This window comes from Panthera pardus, unplaced genomic scaffold, assembly GCF_024362965.1.
Source record: "Panthera pardus isolate Hobbes unplaced genomic scaffold, ASM2436296v1 HiC_scaffold_125, whole genome shotgun sequence".
In the NCBI taxonomy this organism is placed as follows: domain Eukaryota; kingdom Metazoa; phylum Chordata; class Mammalia; order Carnivora; family Felidae; genus Panthera; species Panthera pardus.
In genome coordinates, this window is record NW_026526683.1 from 291149 (window position 1) to 314657 (window position 23509).

Here is a 23509-nt window from a genome sequence, read left to right on the forward strand (position 1 = left end):
AGAGTTCCTTCCCATTTTCAATCTTTCTCTAACTCATCATGTGACAAGTGTCTTTTATCATAAAGATCTATTCTTCTATAACTTATATCCTCACCATGTTTCCCAGGGTTGCAAAGACAAGGGCCATGAAATGGCACTACCACGTTGATGGGTATGATTCATTGTACGACACACTGCTTTCCTACAGATGTTGACAATTGACACCACCCCCGAGGAATGTTAGCATGGACAAAGTTTCCACACAGTCTGGCCACTACTTGAGATCTGCAAATGTTTATAAACTTAATTGTTTTATTCTTTCTAAATTTACCTTTTTTATCTGTTAACACTCTATGTATATGTTGACTTTAAACATTGCAAAAAGATTAAAAACCAAAAAATGAACAGCGGTTTCATGAGCTTCTGGTAATTACTAGCTGAACTCACTTGTACTTGTTTATTTCTTCTGTAGCTATTTTCTTTTTTTTTCCTAATGTTTATTTTTGAGACAGAGAGAGAGTGAGCACATGCATGAGCGGGGGAGGGACAGAGAGAGATGTAACAGAATCTGAAACAGGCTCCAGGCTCTGACCTGTCAGCACAGAGCCTGACATGGGGCTCGAGCTCCCGGACTGTGAAATTATGACCTGAGCTGAAGTTGGACACTTAAACGACTGAGCCACCCGGGCGCCCTTTCTGTAGCTATTTTCAAATTTTACCCGCAGCTGCCAGATGATTCTTCTTTGCCGCCAGTTCACAGTGTCATTTTCAGCTTCCTAAGATGGGAAAAATACATACACAGTCAGGACCAAGGTCCAGAAGTTCTCCCTTTTTACCTCCCAGCACTCTTGAAGGCCTATGCAAATATCCCTTCCCCCACTTCTCCCATAAATGCACAGACAACCCAATCAGACAAATGAAGTGAACACCCCATTTAAGTTCAAGAAAATTCAACTTCTGTCTGCTGCCACGTCTCTACTATTGGAACTGTCTTTCTAGTTCTCTTGTTTCATCTCCTTTATCATAAAGTCATCAAATAACATTGTATTTTGTGCCTTCCCAGAGTTGGTCTTTTGTTTGAGATGGTGAAGACTCATTTCATCAGTGAGTGAAAAACCATATCTGACCAACTGTACCCATTAGGATGAAGCAGGGGATCATCACTAGTCTTACATCTCCGTGGGGAGCCCTGATTCTCAGTCCAAAAGTTGTACCATGACACAGGCAATCACCTGAAAGACGACCTTCCAGATTATGGTTTCACTAACATTGCAGCTCACTCCCACACATCGCTAGAGTTCAGGACTGCAACCCCTGCCTCCACCTTCAAAAGGCCAATCTTAGAACAACATCATCTCCTGACGTACAACCTGATATGAACTGTCACACAGTCTGGGTTTACTTCCAGGAAAGAGATTTCAGGTGGAAAACTCTCAACTTCATGGAGCCAAATCTACTTTAACAAGACTCATTCCGTTGATAGTGAAGGCAGCCAAAGGCAATGCTTGGCAAGGCTGGGTTGCTGTGTTGCCCTCAGACTATTTTGTTTGTGGTGTTGACTGAGATGGTTTCAACTTAACACTTGATGTACTCAAGAATCACATGAAAAATTGAAAATCTCTTAGAAAATGACACAAAAGCACTAGACAGAGAAAGGCACATGCATTTCCTTCTGGCCTCTCAGGCAGTCCTTCGGCAAATGCTTGCTGGAGTGGTTGTAATGTAGTGGCTCTGTTGTAAGGGGTTGAAGATAGACAGGTGATCAGGGTGTTGTACCCACTCACAGGAAGAGCTTACGAGTTAACAAAAACAAGATGCCAGTGAGACAGAGCAAGCCCTAACCCCAGCTATGGGAAGGATGAACATAAAGTGAGTCTCCAGGGAAGAGAAGACTTCACTTTCCAACACGAGTGAGGGTCTCAAGTCCCGCATCTCCTCCTGAGAACAAAAGGAAATACTGTACAAAGGAGGAGACATGTGACTGAATGCACCAAGTATCTGACAACCCCACGAAGACACACAAGACCAAGATGGAGAAGAAGGAAGCCCAGGACAAAGCCAGCCTGGCAGTTGGACCCAAACTCCCTAGGACTCATCATTGATGTGGGGGGCATACACTTGAATGGCAAAGAAGCTGAGGAACTTTATGGGCACAGAGTTAGAAGTAAACAAGTGTAGTTCAGGGACGGCCAGCAAAGATGAGCCCTAGTGAAGCTGCAGGCTTTGGCCAAGACTCAGAAGAGTTACACTTGAAAAATCGGGGGACAGGAAACAACTTGACTTTCTTACGGATTGGGCCTGCAGTGAACAATCTCACTGGCAGAATGGATGCAGGGATCCAGTACTGCTGGTACCCCTACCCACTTTCCAGAAAGCAACCTCCATTGTTTCTGCAGCAAGATAATTCATTTTTTTCCCCACACATTTTTGACCCATGTCTGGTCCTGAACAAAAATGACCTAATTGCTGGGCGACAAAACAGTGTGATGCGATTGAAACCTACAGGACAGTGTAGGTGATTCCAGAGTGGATCCAGGTATTAAAGTTATTAATGATGGTACCTTCCCTCTTCCGCCCCCAAAACATGACACAATGTGTGGCAAGCACTTAGGACAGAAAGGAAAATGTCGGTTACGTTACAGAAAGCAAGGTAGGAAGGGAAGGTCCAATTCTACTGAATGCATTGGGCAAAAATACTCTGGACCCAGTTCCAAAAGAAATACAATTATCTCTACTGGCTGCCATGTTCTCCCATACAATCCGGTCCTTGTGACAGTTGTCACGTGAACATCTTACTTTTCTAAATATTTTTTAACGTTTATTCATTTTTTGATAGAGACAGAGTGCGAGTTGGGTAGGGCTAGAGGAAGATATAGAATCCAAAGCAAGCTCCAGGCTCTGAACTGTCAACACAGAGCCTGACATGGGGCTTGAACTCATGGACCCTGAGATCATGACCTGAGCCGAATTTGGACGTTCAACCGACTGAGCCACCCAAGCGCCCCATCTTACTTTTTTGAAGGCACTTTTCTTTGTTCATAGAATTCTTCCAGGTTATGTGCTTTCTCTTTCAGCTGCTTGACTTTTGCTTCCTTTGTGGCTTTCACAGACCTCAATGCATTATGCTTGTCTTCCAGGACGTTTTTATTTTCTGGAAAAAAAAAAGGTGTTTTCTTGATAAACGGGCACATGACCTGAGTCTTGATTTTGGTGAGACAGAAAAAGGCAAGAACCATGAAGGCATGAAAGTATTCTTTCCCTTACCAATGCAAAGTCATTGCCATCATATGGGGATTTCTCCCCAACAGAAAATATAACTTCTAGTTGACAGTTATTGGACCTCAAGGCTCTTAGCTCTACATCCTCGAATTCAACATTTGCATCTGTGGTTAAGACAGATATGAGGAAAGACTTTCACGGAAAACTGATCACACAACAATTTGTACCTCACACAGCAAGATCTTGCATTGCAATCAACAAACACTTTGAGGCATGAATATAACTAGAAGACAAAGATGATGGAAAATAGTTCATGTCTAACAACTCATGGCTTTCTTAGTGGTATACATATGTATGTATGTATGTATGTATGTATGTATGTATGTATATATGTATGTATGTATGCCTGTTTATCCCCCATTCACGTTGAAACTTTACTATTCAGCATTCAGAGAGAAAGAGACTATTGAGCACCTGGGTGGCCCAGTCAGTTGAGCATCAGATTCTTGATTTTGGGTCAGGTCATGATTGTAGGATCATGTGATCCAGACCTGTGTTGGGCTCCACACTGAGTGTGAATCCTGCTTAAGATTCTCTCTCTTTCCCTCTGCCCCTCTCCCCCACTTGCATTTCCCCTCACTAAAATTAAAAAAAAATCATAAACCATAATTTAAACATATTTTTTAAAGGGAAAGGATTATACACTTTGGCTATCACCCTTTCTCTCTCAACTATATTTGGGTATTTTCTACATATCTTGGAGGGCAGAGTTGAATGATTGATAATTACCGAGTTGTGAAAATAAAAGATAACTCCTGGTCCTTGAAATAGCAAATCTCATCTTGGCGGTCCTAGTAAAATTCCAGCTCATTGGTCAGAAAGAGTTTTGGCTCCCAGAGGTCCACTGTGTACTATGGTAAAGGGCAGGCAAATATGCTGTGCTCACTTCACCCAATGAACAAACACCCTCCAAAGCCAAAATACAGTAAAACTCAGCAGCCAACTCTTACCACTTCCTGATTCTTCACATTGCTTTCTCTCTCTCTGAGTTTGCAAGGTATCAAGTGTACTTTGAATGGTGTCATTTAAAATTTCATTAAAGTTGGTGCCTGGGAGGCTCATTCAGTTAAGCATCTGATTTCAGCTCAGGTCGTCATCTCATGGTTTGTGAGTTTGAGCCCTGTGTCGGACTCTGTGCTGACAGCTCAGAGCCTGAGGCCTGCTTTGGATTCTGTGTCTCCCTCTCTTTCTGCCCCTGTCTCTCTCTCTCTCTCTCTCTCTCTCTAAAATAAATAAACATAAATAATTTTATGTTTACTTGTACTCAACAAGTACAAAAATATAGAGATCATACCGTGCACAGTTTCAGACCCCAATGCTATGAAACTCTAAATCAACCACAAGAAAAAAATTGGAAAGATAACAAATACTTGTAGACTGAAGAACATCCTACGGAACAATGAATAGTGGAATGCAAGTTGCTGCAGTCACTCTGGAAAACAGTACGGAGGCTCCTCAAAAAGCTAAAAAGAGAACTATCCTACGACACAGCAATTGCAATACTAGGCATTTATCTAAGGGATACAGGTGTGCTGTTTTGAAGGGACACATGCACCCCCAGGATTATAGCACCACGATCAACAATAGCCAAAGTATGGAAAAAGCCCAAATGTCCATTGATGGACGAATGGACAAAGAAGATGTGGTGTGTGTGTGTGTGTGTGTGTGTGTGTGTGTGATGGAGTATTACTCAGCAATCAAAAAGAATGAAATCTTGCCATTTGCAACTACATGGGTGGAACTAGAGGGTATTATGCTAAGTGAAATTAGTAGTCAGAGAAAGACAAATATCATATGACTTCACTCATAGGAGGTCTTTGAGACACAAAACAGATGAACATATAATGGAAGGGAAACAAAAATAAAAACAGGGAGGTGTACAAAAGAAGTGCACACATAAATATGGAGAACAAACAGTGGGTTACTGGAGGGGTTGTGGGGCGGATGGACTAAATGGGTAAGGGGCACTAAGGAATCTACTCATGAAATAACTGTTGCACTGTACGGTAACTAATTTGGATATAAATTGTAAATAATAAAAACTAAAATTAAAAAAAAGAATGAATGGGTGAACCAAGAGGTTAAAGGGAAAATTAAAAAGTACATGGAAGCCAATAAAACTGATAACACCACAGTCCAAAACCTCTGGGATGCAGCAAAGATAGTCATAAGAGGAAGTTTAGCAATCCAGGCCTTCCTAAAGAGGGAAGAAAAGTCTTAGATACATGACGTAAGCTTATACCTTAAAGTAATGGAAAAAAGATCATCAAATAAAATCCAAATCCAGCAGAAGACAAGAAATGATAAAGATTACAGCAAAAATCAATGCTTTCAAAACTGAAAACAAAAACAAAAACAAACAACAACCCCCCCCACACACAAACAGTAGAAGAGATCAATGTAACCAGAAGCTAGTTCTTTGAAATAAATAAAATTGATAAACCACCAACCAGTTGGATCAAAAAGAATAAGGAAAGGACCCAAATAAATAAAATCAAGAATGAAAGAGGAGAGATCACTACCAAAACAGCAGAAATACAAAAAAGAATAAGAGAATATTATCAGCAATTATATACCAATAAAATGGACAATCTGGAAGAAATGGACAAATTCCTAGAAATATGCAAACTATGAAAACTGAAAGAGGAAGAAATAGAAATTTTGAACAGACCCATAACCAGTAAAGAATTGAATTAGTAATCAAAAATCTCCCAAAAAAACAAGAGCCCAGGGCCAGATGGCTCTCCAGGGGAATTCTACCAAACATTTAAGGAAGAGTTAACACCTATTCTCTTGAAGCTGTCCCAAAAATAGAAATGGAAGGAAACATCCAAACTCTTCCTATGAGTTGGCATTACCTGGATTCCAAAACTAGACAAAGATCCCACTAAAAAGTAGAAGTATAGACCAATTTTCATGATGAACATGGATGCAAAAATCTTCCACAAGATATTAGCCAACCAGATCCAATGATACATTTAAACTTTATTCACCATGACCAAGTGGGATTTAACCTGGCTGGATTGATATCCACAAAATAATCAATGTGATTCATCACATCAATAAAATAAAGACAAGAACCACATGACGCACTCAATAGATGCAGAGAAACCATTTGACAAAATACAGCATCCTTTCTTGATAAAAGGATTCCACCAAAAAACTGTTAAATGATCCATGAATTCAGCAAAGTGGCAGGGTATAAAATTAATGCACAGAAATTAGTTGCATTCTTATACACAAACAAAAAAGCAACAGAAAGAGAAATCACAGAATCCATCCCGTTTACAATTGCACCAAAACCCATAAAATACCTAGGAATAAATCTAACCAAAGAGGTGAAAAATCTATGCACTTAAATCTATAGAAAGATTATGAAAGAAATTGAAGATGACAAACACAGAAAAACAAAAAACATTCCATGAGCCTGGATAGGGAGAACAAATATTGTTAAAATGTCAATAGTACCCAAAGCAATCTACATATTCAATGCAATGCCTATCGAAATAACACCAGCATTCTCCACAGAGTTACACAAACAATCCTTCAATTTGTATGGAACCAGAAAAGACCCCGAATAGCCAAAGCAATCTTGAAAAAGAAAACCTAAGTAGGAGGTATCACAATCCTGGACTTCCAGCTGTATTACAAAGCTGTAATCATCAAGACAGTATGGTACTGGCACAAGAACAGACACTCAGATCAATGGAACAGAACAGGAACACAGAATTGGACCCACAGATGTATGGCAAACTAGTCTTTGACCAAAAGAAAGAAGATCCAATGGAATAAAGACAGTCTCCTCAGCAAGTGTGCTGGGAAAACTGGACAGTGATATGCAGAAGAATGAGCCTGGACCACTTTCTCACACAAAAAGACACTCTAAACGGATGTAAGACCTAAATGTAAGATAGGCAGCCATCAAAATCCTCAAGGGGAAAGCAGGCAAAAACCTCTTAATGTTGGCGTCCACATCTTCTTACCCAATACATCTCCAGAGGCAAGGGAAACAAAAGCAAAACTGAAGTATTAGGACCTCATCAAAATAAAAACCTTCTGCACAGAGAAGGAAACAATCAGCAAAACTAAAAGGCAACCAACAGAATGGGAGAAGATATTTGCAAATGACATATGAGATAAAGGATTAGTATTCAAAATCTATAAAGAACATACCAAACTCAACACCCAAAAAACAAGTAATCCAGTGAAGAAATGGGCAAAGACACGAGCAAACACTCCTCCAAGGAAGACATCCAGATGGCCAACCGACACATGTAAAAATGCTCAAAATCACTCATCAGGAAAATACAAATTAAAACCACAATGAAACACCCCCTCACCCCTGTGAGAATGGCTAACATTAACAACGCAGGCAACAACAGATGTTGGCGAGGAAATGGAGAAAGAGGAACTCTTGCACTGCTGGTGCACTGGCTTGCACTGCTGGTGCAGCCACTCTGGAAAACAGTAGGTAGGTTCCTCAAAAAACGAAAAAGAAGACTGTTCTACAACCCAACAGGTGCACTAGTAGGTATTTATGCAAGGGATACAGATATGCTACTTTGAAGGGACACGTGAACCCCAAAGTTTATAGCAGTACTATCAACAATAGCTAAAGTATGGAAAAAAGCCCAAATGTCCATCGATGGAGGAATGAATAAAGACGTGGTATATATACATACATACATACATACATACATAGTATCTACATGTGTGTGTGTGCGTGTGTGTGTATACACATACATACATACACACACCATGGAATATTACTTAGCCATCAAAAAGAATAAAATCTTGCCATTTGAAACTATACGGATGGAGAGGCTCCTGGGACCTAACACTAACCATAAACATAACCCTAACCATAACCCTCAACCTACACTACTAGCACATGAAAAGTAAACCAGATCCACAGCCACACATGTGCCCTCACTTCAGCCCTCCATGGAATTAACAACATTGGTGTCACTTCGGGCTTAGCAATTCCCTGTACCGAACTCTTACCCTAGCTAAGTGTCTATCCCCACGGGGACCCAATTCAAAAGTCTGACAACAGCACGCACACGGGTTCGAGAATCGGTGCAACAATCCTCGGCATGGAACATGGATCATCACCATGTCTTTTGTAAAGTGTGATTGCAGCTGCACGACAGGATTCCTGAGGCCTATTCCAAGGGTGGCCCAAACATCTCTCTGGCTTTGGATCCTATGAACTGACACTGACTGGCACGCTCCCTTATGTACTCCATTCATCCCTTCAGAGAGACAACTGCACTGTTGTGGGTTCAGTGCCTGGAGCCTCCTGGGACCTAAAACTAACCCTAAACGAAACCCTAAACATAACCTTCAACTTACACCTAACCCTATCTCTAATTGAACCCTATACTTGACCCCCACCTTCTCTAGGGCCCTCAACACAGCCCTCAGGGAGATCATGAGACTGGAGTCGCTTCAGCCCTGTCGACTTCCTTGGACTGAACCCTAACCCTAGCTAAGGCTTTCTCTCCATGGGGACCCAATTCTAAAACCTGACAACAGCACCCACAAGGGTTCGAATATCGGTGCAATAATACTCAGCATGGAACATAACCATGTCATTTCAAAAGCACAACTGCAGTTGCACAAGAGGATTCCTGAGGCCAACCCGAAGGGTTGCCCATACATTTGCCTGTCCTTGGAACCCAAAGACTAATCCGGACAGTCACCCTCCATTGTATCCTACACTCAGCCCTTAGGGGAGACAATTGTTCTGCTCTGCGTTCAGTGCCTGGAGCTTGCTGGGTTAGGACTTAACCTTAACCCTAATCATAACCCTAATCATAAACTTCAACCTACACCTAACCCTATCTCTAACCCAAACACTACACTTGACCCGCACACTCGCATGGGCACTCAATTCAGCCCTGCAGCGAGATCACGACACTGGAGTCTCTTCGGCCATAGCCACACCGCTGGAATGAACTCTAACCCTAGCTATGGCTCTGTATGCATTGGGACCCAATTCCAATGTCTGACAACAGCTCTCACACTGGTTCAAGAACTGGTCCAGAAATAGTTGGCATGGAACTTGGAACATCAACATGTCACTTCCAAAGCGTGACTGCAGCTGCACGGGAGGAATCCTGAGGCCTACCCAAAGGGTGGCCCATACATTTGTTTGGTCTTGGAACCCAAATACGAATACTGACGGGCACCCTCCCTTGTGTACTACACTCAGCTCTTCAGGTTGACACCTGCTCTGTTTGGGGTCAGTGTCTGGAGGGTCATGGGACCTAAACCTAAACGTAACAGTAATCCTAACCCTAAATATCACCCTACACTGAACCCTATCTATCTCATTAAGTCTACACCAGACCCACAGCTGCGCATGTGCCCTGACTTCAGAGCTCCATGGAATTCACAACACTGGAGTTGCTTTGGTCCTGGTGACATTCCTGGACCAAACCCTAAACCTATCTAAGTGTCTCTCCCATGGGGAAACAAGTCCAAAATCTGACAATAGCACACACAAGGGTTCGTAAACAGGTGTAGAAATACTTGGCATGGAATATATATCATCACCACGTTATTTCCAAACCATAACCCTAACAGTACCCCTAACAATTACCCTCACCCTACACCTACCCCTATCTCTAACCATACACTACATTGAACCACACCCTCGCATGTGCCCTCAATTCAGCCCTCGAGGGAGATCACAAAACAGGAGTTGCTTCAGGCCTGGCGACTTCCTTGGACCAAACCCTAACACTAGCTAAGGCTCAGGGACCCAATTCCAAAGTCTGACAACAGTACGCATGCGGGCTCGAGAATCAGTACAGAAATACTTGGCATGGAACGCGGAACATTACCATGTCATTTCCAAAGCACGACTGCAGCTGCACCAGAGGCTTCCTAAATCCTACAGGAAGGGTGACACATACATTTCTCTTGCCTTGGAAGTCAAAGGCTAATCATGACCGGCACCCTCTCTTGTGTACTCCACTCAATCCCTCAGGTTAACACCAGCTCTGCTCTGGGATCAGTGTCCGGAGTCTTCTGGGAACTAAACCTAATCCTAATCCTAAACATAATTCTTACCCTACACCTAACCCTATCAACCTCGATAAGCTACACCAGACCCATAGCCACGCACATACCCTCACTTCAGCCCCCCATGGAATTCACAACACTGCTATGGCTTCTGCCATGGTGATGCCCATGGACCGAAACCTAACCCTAACTGAGGCTCTTTCCCCATGGGGACCCAATTCCAAAGTCTGACAAGAGCACGCACATGGGTTCGAATATCGGTACAGAAATACTCGACATGGAACGTGGAACATCACTATGTCATTTTCAAAGAGGAACTGCAGCTGAACGAGAGGATTCCTGAGGCCTATATGAAGCTTGCCCAATATTTGTTTGGTATTGGAAACCAAAGACTAATCCTGACTGGCACCTTCCTTTATGTACTCCACTCATCCCATCGGGGAGACAACTGCTCTGCATGGGGTCAGTGCCTAGAGACTCCTGGGACCTAAGCCTAGCCCTGACGTAACCCTAAACATAACCCTCACCCTACACCTAACCCTAACATTAACCCAAATCCTACACTTGACCCGAACTGTCCCATGGGCCCTCAATTCAGTCTTCGAGGGAGATCACGAAACTGGAGTCGATTCGCTCCTGCTGACTTCCCTGGACCTAACACAAACCCTAGGTAAGGCTCTCTTCCCATCGGGACCCAATTCCAAGTCTGACAACAGCATGCACACGGTTTCAAGAATCTGTACAGAAATACTCGACATGGACTGTGGAACATCACTATCTCATTTCAAAAGCGCCACTGCAGCTGCATGAGACGAATCCTGAGGCCTACCCGAATGGTGACCCTTATATTTGTCTGGCCTTGGAACCCAAAGACTAGTCCTGACTGACACCCTCCCTTGGGGACACCACTCACCCCTTTGTGGAGATAACACCACTGTTGTGGGTTCAGTGCCTAGAGCCTCCTGAGACCTGACCCTGACCCTAATCATAACCCGAACCATAACCTTCACCCTACACCTAACCCTATCTAGCACACTAACTCTAAACCAGATTCACAGCCGCGCATGTGCCCTCACTTCAGCGCTCCATGGAATCCAAAACACTTGTCACTTGGGACTTGGCGACTTCCCTATACTGAACCCTGACCCTAGCTAATTGTCTATCCCCATGGGGACTCATTTACAAAGTCTGACATCAGCACATACATGGGATCGAGAATCGGTGCATAAATACTAGGCATGAAACGTGGAACATCACCATTTCACATGCAAGGCATGACAGCAGCTGCACGAGAAGAATCCTGAGGCCTACCCGAAGGGTGGGCCATATGTTTGTCTGGCTTTGGACCCAAAGATTAATGCTAACAAGAACCCTCCCTTCTGTACTGCACTCAGGCCTTCAGGAAGACAACTGTTTTGCTGTAGAGTCACTGCCTTCACTCACCTGGGACCTAACACTAAGGGTGAACTGAAACATAACCCTCACCCTAAGCCTAACCGTACCTAGCACACTAACTCTATAGCAGACTCACAGCCACACATCAGCCCTCCATTGAATTCACAACAGTGGTGTTGTTTCAGCCTGGCGACAACCCTAGATGGAACCATACTCTAGCTAAGGCTCTTACCCATGGACACCCAAAACCAAAGTCTGACAACACCACAAGACTGGGGTCCAGAAGCAGTGCAGGATCATTCCAGATAGAACCTTGAGCCTCAGCATGTCATTTCTCAGGCCCGGCTGCAGCTTTCTGAAATGACTGCTGAGGCCTACACAACCAATGGCCCATACAGTTGTCTGGAATTGGAACGGAAATACTAAAAATGACCGGCATCCTCCCATGTGCCCTCAACTCAGCCCTTCGGGGAGATAACTGCACTGCTGTGGACTCAGTGCCAGGAGCTTCCTGGGACCTAACCCTACCCCTAACCAGAAACCTCAACTGAAACCTAATGCTACACTTGACCCGCACCGTCACATGGGACCTCACTTCAGCCCTCGAGGGAGATCACGAGTCTTGAGTCACTTTGCATCTGGGGACATCCCTGGACCGAACCCTAACCCTAGCTAGGGCTCTCTCCCCATTGGGACCCACCAAAGTCTCACAACACCACGTGCTTGGGGTCCAGAATTGATGTAGGATCATTCAGCATAGAAACTGGAACATCACCAACTCATTTCCAAGGCCTGAGTACAGGTGCACAAGAGAATTCCTGAGTCCTAACTGACGAGTGATCCATAGAATTGTATGGCCTGGGACCCAAAGACTAACCCTGAGCGGCACCCTCCCTTGTGCCCTCAACTCAGCCTTTCAGGGAGACAACTGCACTGCTGTGGGTTCAGCGCAGGGAGAATCCTGGGACTTAACACTAACCCTAACCCTAACCAGAACCCTCAACAGAAACCTAACCGTATCTCAAACCGAAACCCATGACTCACACCGTTGCATGGACCCTCAATTCAGCCCTCAAGAAAGATCATGAGACTGGAGTCGCTTCGGCCCTGGGGTTGTCTCTGAACCGAACCTTATCCCTAGTTAAGGCTCTCTCCCCATAAGGACCCAATACCAAACTGACAACACCACGAGCCTATGGTCCAGAAGTGGTGCAGGATCACTCAGCATAGAATCTGGAACATCACCATGTCATTTCCAAGGCCTGGTGGCAGCTGTCCAAGAGTATTCCTGAGGCCTACCCGAACATTGGCCAACAGCGTTGTCTGGCCTTGAAATCCAAAGACTCATCCTGAGGGCACCCTCCCTTGTGCCCTCAATTCAGCCCTTCGGGGAGTCAACTGCACTGCTGTGGCTTCAGCACCTGGAGCCTGTTGGGACCTAACGCTAACCAGAACTCTCAACCAAAAGCTAACCTTATCTCGAAAACTAACCCTACAGTTGAGCCGCACCGTCGCATGGGCCCTTACTTCAGCCCTCGAGGGAGATCAAAAGACTGGAGTGGCTTTGGCCCTGGCGACGTCCCTAGACCGAAACCTATCACAAGCTAACATCCTTTCCGAATGGGGACCCCATACCAAAATCTGACAACACCAAGCGCCTGGGGTGCAGAAATGGTGCAGGATCACTCAACATATAATCTAGATCCTCACCATGTCGTTTCCAAAACCCGGCTGCAGCAATCTGAGAGGAATCCTGACGCCTACACAACAAGTGGCCCATAGAGATATCTGGCATAGGAACCCAAAGACTAATCCTGACTAGCACCCTCCCTTGAGCCCTCAACTCACCCCGTTGGGTAGACAACCACACTGCTGTAGGTTCAGTGCCTGGAGCCTCTTGGGACCTAACCGTAACCCTAACCCCAACCAGAACCGCCAACCAAAACCTAACCCAGTCTCGAAACCTAACCGTACACTGGACCCTTACCATCACCCAGGCCTTCACTTCAGCCCTCGAGGAAGATCACGGGACGGGAGTGGCTTCAGCTCTGGTGACGTCCCTGGACCAAACCCTAAGCCTAGCTAAGGCTCTCTTCCCATGGAACCGAATACCAAAATCTGACATCACCACGCGCCTGGGGTCCAGAAGCGGTGCAGGATCACTCCACATAGAAGCTGGGACATCACCATGTTGTTTCCAAGGTTGGGCTTCAGGTGCTCAAAAGTATTCCTGAGGCCTAACCGACCAGTGGCCCATAGAGTTGTCTGGCCTTGGAACCCAAAGACAAACCCTGACTGGCACCCTCCCTTGTGCCCTCAACTCAGCCCTTCGGGGAGACAAGTGCACTGCTATGTGTTTAGCGCCTTGAACGTCCTGGGAACAAACCCCGAACATTACTTCTAACCCTCATCAGAAACCTCAACTGAAACCGAACCTAACTAGACCCAAACCCTACAATTGCTCTGCATCGTCATATTGGCCCTCACTACAGACCTCGAGGGAGATGACGAGACTGGTTTCGCTTGGAGCTGGAAATGTCACTGGACAGAACCCTAACCCTAGATAAGGCTCTCTCGCTATTAGACCCAATAACAACGTATGACAACACCACATGCCTGGAGAACAAAAGCGGTGCAGCATAACTCCGCATAGGACATGTAACCTACTACGTCCTTTTGAAGGACCGGTTGAAGCTCCAGAGAGATTTCCAGAGGCCTACCCGACTAGTGGCCCATACAGTCGTCTAGCCTTGGAACTCAAAGACTAATCCTAATCGGCACCATCCATTGTTCCTTCAAATTAGGCTTTCCGGGAAACAACTACACTGCTCTGGTTTCAGCGCCTAGTGTCTCCTGGAACATAACACTAAACCTATGCCTAAACCTAAACAGAACCCTCAACCGAATCCTAACACTATCTCAACCCTAACCCTACAGTTGAAAAGCACCGTCGCATGGGTCCTCAATTCAGTCCTAGAGGGAGATCACGAAACTAGAGTCGCTTAAGCCCTGGTGACATCCCTGTAACAAACCATAACCCTAGTTAAGGCTTTCTATCCATGCGGACCCACTAACAAAGTCTGACAACAACACGCCCTGGGGTCCAGAAGTGGTGCAGGATCACTCAGCTTAGAACCTGGAACATCACCATGTCATTTCCAAAACCTGGTTGCAGCTGCCCGAGATTATTCCCTGAGGCCTACCAAACCACTCTCCCATACAGTTGTCTGTATTGAAAGCAAAAGACTAATCCTGAAAGGCAAACGACCTACGAACCTCACCTCAGGCATTTGGAGACACAATTGCAATGCTGTGGTTCAGCCCCTGCACTGTCCAAGGGCCGAATCCTAACTACGAACCCTAAACCTAACCCAAACCCAAACCCAAACCCAAACCTAAATCCTAGCCCTAAATCCTATCCCTAACCCAAACCATGGCACTAACCTACCCTAACACCATCAGCAACAATAATACTAACCCAAAACTCTACACCCAAACGCTGAACCCTAGACCCCAAATCCTAACTACAACCATAAACTTAAACCCTAGACCTGAACATTAAACTCTAACCCTAATCCCTAAACCATAAATCCTACACACTAACCCTAAACCAAACACTGACCCTGACCATAACCCTAAAACCTAACCACTAACACATAACCACGAAAACCTAAAACCTACCCCAAAACCTAAAACCTAAACTCTAAACAATAAAACCTAAATCCTAACCCCTATCCCCTGACCCTGACACTACCCTGACCGTGAACCTAACCCTGAAGCTAATGCTGATACTAACACTAACACCTAAGCCCTACCCTAACCATCACCCCAACCCTAGCCCATAAACCCTAAACCTAACCTTCACCGTAATCCTAACCCTTTAAATCTAACCATCTAATCTAACCCTAACCCTAAACCTAACCCTAACCCCGAACCGCTAACCCTAACCCCTAACCCTAACCCCATGGAAAGTCTTTCATCACCAGTCATGGGCTATGAACCACCCCCCCCCCATCCCCCGCCTCCTCTATTTGGGTAGATAAACTGAAGTGGTTAGGGATTTCTAAAGCATATTCATCTACTTCGTGAAACACTTTGTGGGAAAAATGTAGAGATGGTTGTTAGGGCTTGGCAATTCAACTGCAAAACTGCCTGAGGACTTTGTAACATATCTCAAGTTTCTCAGGACATATGTTCAATGGACTGTATCATTTCCCCGTAATGAGGTCAGCTTTAGGTTTCTCCTGTCAAAAAGAAAGAGGATTTTTACACAAAGACAGATGTATCGGGCGTACTGGTGCATATTTTACAGACACAATGTTTTGAGTTCTGTGAAGGATGAGATGCACCCCTAAGTGTAGGTGCCTTAGGTGTCCTGTGTGAAATGGGGCACGTGCATTATATGACACAGACCTTGTGGTCACCATAATGGAAGCACCAGTGAAGGAATGGGGGAAACTTGAATCACACAGGAATAGAAATTTGAGAAATTAGAGGACAGTAAGCAGAGTTTGAGGAAGTGCAGAGGGGAGGGTCCTGGGTTCAGTGAGATGCAGTTGCAGGCCATTCCTGACCACAGCCTGAGCAGGGAGCATGAGTTCCACACGGAGCTGCTATGTGGGATCACTCTCAGTGCACAATGCAAGCTTCCTCTCCAAAATGTCATATTTGTCAAAGTGCACCCAGGTGATCATCTAAAAAGGTTGTTGTCTCCCTGCGTTGTCTGAAGGTTCTGGATATTTATGGGTGAAAAAAATGCCCTGGATATATAGGAAATTTAACTTGGTCTTAAGGAAATGCTTGTCTGCCTAAGTTCATATCCTTCAGTGAGACTAAAAGTGAAGACAGGATCTAGATCAGCTGAGTGCCTGCATTGGCCTTTAGCCTGGGTAGACCTACAATTCAGGGATGCCCAGATGCCACCCCTGCTGGACCCCTGACATAACCTGACAACGGCATTGCATCTATCTCCTTAAACTTCTATCACAATATCCCGAGGGTTTCCCTGTGTTCCTGCTATCTCAGCCAGAACACCAATTCTCAGTGGGACCTACACAGAGCCTGAGATGGGTTATCTGTGAAAGAGGGGTAATATTTGTTTCTAAGGACATAATGAAAAGAAGACATTGAATACAGAATGCATCTGCAAAATGTCTGGGAAATATCCACTCACCCTTCTCACAGTTTCAATTAAGATATCTCCACACAAATGATCATCAAAAAAATATGGTCACAGAAGTTCATTAAACCAGATGGTTAACGCCTCTGCCCAGGGATTGGGGATTGCCACTTTAAAGAAGACAACGGCACACTTATTCTATTAAGATTCAGGCCCTACCAGACAAAGAAAGAAAAAGATAATTACGAGAATGTGTATATCAGAGTTCTACATCTGAGATCTGAAGACAATCATATTCCATTACATATAGACTCGCAGATGCATCCACACACTAAAGTGTTCATCTGAAGCCACAGATTAAGTACCGAAGAGGGAATGCACGTAGCAAAACATAAGACCATAGGGAAATAACCCCAAATCTCGTAAATCTCACTGCCTTATACGACAACGATTTTGAAATTTGACTAGGACTGTGTCAGGTGACAGAGTATGGTGATTATATATCTTAAAAATGTGTCAGATCTGCCCGCATGCTTTCTCTGCTCACCCTGCGCTCTCCACTTTGTTTTTCTTAGTATCCCTTAATAGTACTTTCACTGTTCTGTCTCTGTTTCAGTGTTTGCTTCTAGGAGGACCTACTCTCACCCCCCATCGAATGCACACAGTGCGGTTCCTATACACACAGGTAACAAACTAGCAGAAATTGCAGTGATGGAGGATAGTAGCAAGATTGCCCTTTTTGCAGAGGAGCCCAAGAGAGTTTTCTGGGTTGATGGTAACTTCCTATATCTAGATGCATGGGGTGCTTGTGTTCATTTATTTCAGAAATATTCACTGACTCCTGTCTTGGGGTCAGATAGACAGGTACATGACCCTAGCATATGGCTGATTTGTAATGGTGGGTAAGGATCAGTGACCAGCGGTGACTGTGGGAGATGAGTGAGGAGGCCACACATGGAGTCAGATCCTCCCTCAGGATGCCATGTCTCCACGGACAGCAACCTTGTGCAGGAGGGCTCTGAGGATCACATATTTCTTGATCAGTCCTGTGAAATGCATAATCCTACTCCAGATTTCTCACTGAGGGATGGACAGGGCAGAGGCCAGCAGCTGGAGGACACCCTGATCATGGCTGGGGTGGAACAGTGGGCCTGGGAGATTGAGTCAGAGAAAGGGAAAGGCAGAAGATAGTGGCAAGGATTTTGAGATATAAAGGGAAGAGGAGAGAAGGCAATGTTTTCTACTGACTTCACCCACATTTCTGTGTGAACAAAAGGAGATTCTTGTCTCACAGGGAAGGGAAGAGGGCCGGCAAAAAGACAGGGTGACATTCTCAGCTCAAGTGCTCAGGATATCTGCCTTGCTCTTGAATACATATCACAGGAAGCCTGTGCCTTCTGTCATACGTGGAACTGCAGCTCATACCATTTAGTGAAAATTAAAGCGATGATGAAGACCTCATCATTAAGGTATTGCAACGAGAGTATGTGAACATACAGAGAAATACAATAGAAGCAAAAGTCCAAAGGTAAACCGACTGCAAAACTTATGGGAACATAGACTATCGGAAAAAGAGATACCCCAATGCCAGCTTTCAGACACCTGGGCAATATGTGAAAACATGGGGGAAAAAAAGTAGTCCTTACTTCAAAAGCAACATAGGCATTAGACAAAAAGGGATCATGATGGAAGGTTTAGGGAGAAACCATATGATTTCATGGTGCTGTACCCATGGTCCTGTACCCTCAATCTCATCAAAGTATACCCTTTAACTTGAGGTTATATGTAATTGTACCTCATTAAAGAGAGTTTCAAAACATAAAATAATAGAAGCAAATGTGGGAAAGTTCCTTTCTAATCCTGAAGTGCATGTGTGATATGAGTCTGTCTTCCCATGTCTCAAAAATCCAAAATAATAAGACATTAAAAAAATTAATAATAGCAAAGTAAGAGGACCTTGAGCTCACCCTGTCCCATGTTTTCAACTGCATAACTTCCACATCCAAGTCCATGAACCAAAGAGCGATCCAAAGACTGGCAGAACAAACTCCACACCGAAGTAGAGAGAAGCTGCATCAGAAAGGTTAGGAATGTCAGAAAGGTGGAGGCCATCTGCCTGCAGAAGGGGCAGAAAAAGTGCGCCGCCCCACACCAGGGAGGTCATAGGGGGAAGACTAATCTCCATAACAATGGGCATTAAAACTTAGAGGGGCTGAATGCCTTTGTGTTCAGATCCAGGAGCTTTGGAGGTCAGCTGACCCAGCACTGGGAGATCCAGGAGGGATGAGTGATAGCCAGATCCCTGCGTGTGTAGAGAGGCAATGTAAACATGGCATTTTGCACAATGCCGAGGGAACAGGAGACAGATGTATTCATGCTGATTCTGGAGTGTGTTGGAGGACTTCTCCAACAATGAGGGAGCTCACAGGCACCACTCCTCTCCCCCAGCCTCCCAGAATAAGCATAGAAGCACTCACAAGAGGGTGAGGCTGCACAGACACTTGCTAACTAACCCATTAGCAGTGCGCCAGTCCCAAGGGTTCACTAGGGGACTCACCAAACCAAGCCTGCTGGTCTCAGGCCAAACATTTTTCAAACCACAAGGGCACCCTGTCTGACAAGCTGCATGCATAGCTGCCACAACATGCTGTGCACATCTGCACCTCACCCAGCTGTAGATATCCAGGCACCCTCATCTGTCTCACTAAGCCACATGTCCCCAGGCACAGACATGCTCTGTGCATATCCTCAAGCCCCTAGCTTCCACCGCTGGGCCACACCCCCCAGCCACCAAAGGACATCGGGAAATCTGGCATAGGACTTGTAGCCCTGTGAAATTTTGCTAACACTCCTGCCCTGTGCCCAAGTTATCCAGCGGGCGTACCACCCCACAGCTGGCCTGCCTGGGTCCCACTAACACCACTGAGACGAAGCACAGCCCACAACAGCACGCAATCAGTGCAGACACCTGCACTAAAAGGAAAAGTAACCCAGACACAACAGCAGGCTGTGAACAGTACCCATACGATAGCCTCCTGAAGGTCCAGGTCCTATAAACACAGATGTGCACTGCTGAGTTCTCCAGGACCTCTTCTTCATAACGTTATTAGTTTCAAGAGCAGAAGGTACAGCTGACTTTCTTAACACAGACAAATAGAGACAGAGAGACAGACAAAATGGACACACAGAGATGTTTTTCCACAGTGAAAGACCTAGTCAAAGTCACAGCCAGAGATATAAGCCAAAGAGATGTAGGTAACATACCTGATACAGATTTGAAAGCAATGATCATAAGGATACTCATTAGAGTTGTGAAATGAGTAGAAGAGTGAGACCCCTGACTAGAGATAAGAAATAGTACAGTAGACATTGAGGACACAATAAAGGAGAGACACGCTTGCTGGAACTAACAGAGGGACAGAAGAAGCAGGGGAGCAAACCAGTGACCTCGAAGACTGAGTGATGGAAATTAATCACACTGAACCAAAGAGAGAGAACAGAATTCTGCCTTGTGAGATGAGACTAAGGGAACTCAGTGACTACAGCAAAGATAACAATATTGATATTGTACGAGTCTCAGAAGAAAGAGAAAATGGGGCAGAAAATTTATTTGTGGAAACAATAGCTGAAAAATGTCCTAATTGGGGGAGGAAACAAACATCCACATCCGGGAGGCTAGAGAATTCACATCGAAATGAACAAAATCAGGCCAACATGCAGACATATTGTAAGCAAACTTGCAAATTACAGTGACAATAAAGAAAAACTCTTAAATGCAGCAACACAAAGAGACCTTCACTTAGAAGGGAAGACCCATAAGGCTAGCTACCAGATTTCTGAACAGATACTTGGCAGGCGAGAAGCAAGTGACATCACATATTCAAAGTGCTGAATGGAAAAATCAGCAGCCAAGAATACTCTATCCAGCAAGTCTATCATTCAGAATGGAAGGAGACACAGACTTTCCCAAAGAAAAACTAAAGGTGTTTGTACCACTAAACCAGTCCTGCAAGAAATCTGAAGAGGGACTCTTTGAGTGGAAAGGAGAGACCAAAAGTGACACTATAGACGTAAAAGACACAAATCAAGTAAAACATGAATATTTTTGTAAAAAATAGTTAAGGAACTCAGAGATATGGATTTGAAATATAATAACATTTACCAAAAACCTAGGGAGGAGAAAATAATGGGTTCCAAGGTAAATGACCATCACCTTAATACAAACTGCTAAACGCAGAAGAGGTTATATAAATAATCCAGCAGTAACCATATATCAGAAACCAGTCACAAATATGCTAAGAATAAAGATAAATAAATTAAAATACTTCACTAAAGAAAATAAGCAAAACATGAAAGACAGACAAGAAAGGATCGGAGAAAATCATTAGAAACCACAAGAAAACAGGTAATATAATGGCAATACATACATACATACATACATACATACATACATAGCAATCATTTCTTTGAAGGTAAATGGAATGAACGCTCCAATCTAGAGACATAGGGTGTAAGAACGGATGAAAAAAAAAAAAAAACTAGAGTAGCAATACTTGTATCAGAAAAAATACACTTAAAACAAAGTACATAACAAGAGACAGAGGAGGACGTTATATAACAGTAAAGGGTACAGTCCAAAAGGAGATATAAGAAATGTAAATATATCCCACAATTAAGTGGGATTTATTCCCAAGCTGCAAGGGTGGTTCAGTATTTGCAAATCAATCAATGTGATACAATATATCAACAGGAGAAAGGACAAGAACCATATGATCGAGGCACCGATCCTTTGGCAGTCCGACATCAGCTCAGGTCATGACCCCATGATTCGCGAGTTCAAGTCCCACATCGGACTCTGTGCTGAAAGCTCAGAGCCAAGAGCCTCCATAGAACTCTGTGTCTCCCACTCTCTTTCTGCCCCTTCCTTGCTCACACTCTGTGTCTCTCAAAATTAATAAATGTTAAAAGAAATGAATCATACGATCATTTCAATACATGAAGAAAAAACATTTGACATACTACAACATCCATTCATGATTATAACCCCCTAAAGTAGGTTTACAGGGAACATACATCAGTGCAATAAATGTTTTCTATGAAAACCCTGAAGCTATAATCAACCTTAATGGAGAAAATCTGAGAGCTTTTCCTATAAGGTCAGGGAAAACACAAGGATGTTTACTCTTACCACTTTTAATAACCATAGCACTGGAAGTCCAAGCTACAGCCAGCAGATAAATCAAACAAAACAAAACGAAACAAAACAACATAAAGTAAATTAAAGTAAAAGAAAAGAAAAGAAGAAAAGAGAAAAGAAAAGAAAAGAAAAGAAAAGAAAAGAAAAGAAAAGAAAAGAAAAGAAAAGAAAAAAGAAAAACTAATCCAAATCTGGAAGAAGTGAATCTTTCACACTTTGCAGATTACATGACACTATATATAGAAAACCCTAAAGAGTCCACACAATAACTGCTAGAAGTGATGAATGAATACAGCAATGTCACCGGATACAAAAATCATTGTACAGAAATCTGTTGCATTTCTAGACAATAACGAAGCAGTAGAGAGAGAAATTAAGAAAACAGTCCCATTTACAGTTGTACACCAAATAATAAGGTATCTATGAATAAATCTATCCAAGGTGGTGAGCGACCTATACTCTGAAAATTATAAAACAATGATGAAAGAAATACAAGATGACACCAAAAAATGGAAGGATATTCTATACTCATGGATCGGAAGTACAAATTTCATGGAAATGTCTATACTTCCCAAAGCAACAGACACAATTAATGCAATTGCCATCAAAATAGCAACAACATTTTTCATAGAACTAGAACGGTCCTAAAATTTGTACAGAACCACAAAAGACCCAAATCTTCAGAGTAAACAACCTTTATGTGAAGTGATAATTATGGATGGAACTATGCCTCTGGATCTTCTGCTCCAAAACACAGTAGTCAGCCTAAGCATTTGAACAAACGTTAGACATATCCCAACCAAGGATCATTCTACAAAATACATTCTACAAACGTACCCTCAAAACTTTGCAGATTAGGAAAAATATGGAAAATCTAAAAATCGCCATGGCCAATTGAAGCTGAAGGAGACAGGATGACTGTAATGTACCAGCTGGGATGAGTCTGGGATAGAAGAGGTTAAAACCGAAGCAATCTGAATACAAATATAAAGTAATTAATACTACCATATCTCTTTGGGATATTGATTGTGATCATGTATCAACTTAGAGGACATCAATAGTCAGAAAACACTCTGATGTATGTGGAGACTCAATAATATCTTCCCAATTTTGCTAGTAACTAGAAACCCACCACGATTGAAAAGATTATTAGTAATCATGGTTTTATTTTTTCAACACCTAATATTATATGACTAGTTCTAGTGTTAGTTACTAGTGATGGCCATGTACCTATTCTTGTTGTTCTTACTGTTGTGTAATTTAAATAATAGCATTCATGGTACAGAAAACTGAATGCATGATATACACTTCATAGAAACATCCACTTTACATATTTTAAGATAATAACGTATGTATACACCACTGTATTATGTGGTATGTAAATTAAGCGTTTTTCGGATCTTGAATGAACATGTCATTAAATGGCTTTCCATAGAGGCGGTTATCCTAGATAATGAATGATACTCAGATTTTACAGGATGTACTTCACATCATGCCTGAAGAGTGTC